Source organism: Echeneis naucrates, chromosome 6 (assembly GCF_900963305.1).
Source record: "Echeneis naucrates chromosome 6, fEcheNa1.1, whole genome shotgun sequence".
Classification (NCBI taxonomy): domain Eukaryota; kingdom Metazoa; phylum Chordata; class Actinopteri; order Carangiformes; family Echeneidae; genus Echeneis; species Echeneis naucrates.
In genome coordinates, this window is record NC_042516.1 from 20193128 (window position 1) to 20194488 (window position 1361).

Genomic DNA, 1361 nt, shown 5'->3' on the forward strand with positions numbered 1-1361 from the left:
TTTAAAGATATTTAAATGACGTCTGACATTCCAGCGTGCCATGTGAGAAAATGACTATAGAAGAAATGAATAAAAATGAAATGCAGCTTTATGAATTCACCCTGAGGCGGTGACTCACCCCCGGTTTGCCCAGTGATTTCACACAAACGTCTAAGTGTCTTTGTAGAAACTTAAGGGCTTAGCAAACTGCTATTGTCAAACTGCCGTGGGCTTATGTACCACAAAAACCTGTCCGGTGTGCCTCCCAGAGAAAAGCCAGTGAAAACCAAAAAGGTGAAGCTTTAGTGTTTGTTAAAAAAGAAAGAAAGAAAGAAAGAAAGAAGGAGCAGCTGCTTCTCTCTCTAGTTGACGAATACTAGAGGGCAGCCTAACACTGCCGCTCTGCATGTTTACTGTTTATCGCTTTTCTACCAAAAGTTTAAAAGACAATGAGGAGAAAAAAAAACACAAACTGATCATTTAATACTGAATAACTGCATGCTTATTGATGGAATAAGCACTGAATGTCCAAGTTGTTTTAAACTTTAGAAAATATGTGAGCTCTCTTTCTAAGGCCATTAAAGAAATGTATTCATATTTTCCACCCTCATTGTTGGTCTACTTGTGTCCACAGTTTTTCTTTCAGCAGCAACAAAAAGCGATGTATTCACTTCATGTGTAGATGTGGGAATGATGCTTGTAAAAAAAAAAAAAAAATAATAAAAATCCAAAACAAACTTGCAAAGAAAAATGTGGCACACTTCTTAAAACCAAAATTAAATAAAGTCCATATGAGAAACTCTCCAGTGTCCTCTTTCATCCACCTTGCAGCCGTGAGGTCATGACCCTGCAGCAGAGAACCTTGGACCAGAGAAGAAAAACATTCAGGGGTTGGACAAAGCGAAAGCCAAAAGATAAAAAATTCAGGCACTCATTACGGAGGGGTGAGCTGAGGGAACGAGGAGCAGCTGTCGTCTTTAAAACATATTTATAGCCTTAAATTTTCAGCAGCAACTTATTTTAATGGCCAAATTTGTTTTTGCTTTTTCTTCATCTTCATGCCAAATGTTTTGGAAATTATTTCCTCCATTTGAAACTCAATGTTCTTTAGCAATATAAACTAAGAAGTGTAATGTCTAATATATATATATTCTCAAAATAAATTTGTTGACAATTATTCATGGGCTCCAAAAGCCTAAAGATTATTCCACGAGTTGGCCCGACATCATTTTATTAACCACAAATGTGGTAGAAATTTGAGCAGTTTTTTAGCAAAGATTGCTATAATTGCTCCTCCACCTTGTGGCTCTGGTCTTGGCCTTCATTGTGTGTTAAAATACTTTTGAAGAACTTGACATGTAGTTTAAAGTTGGCAAGTTGGG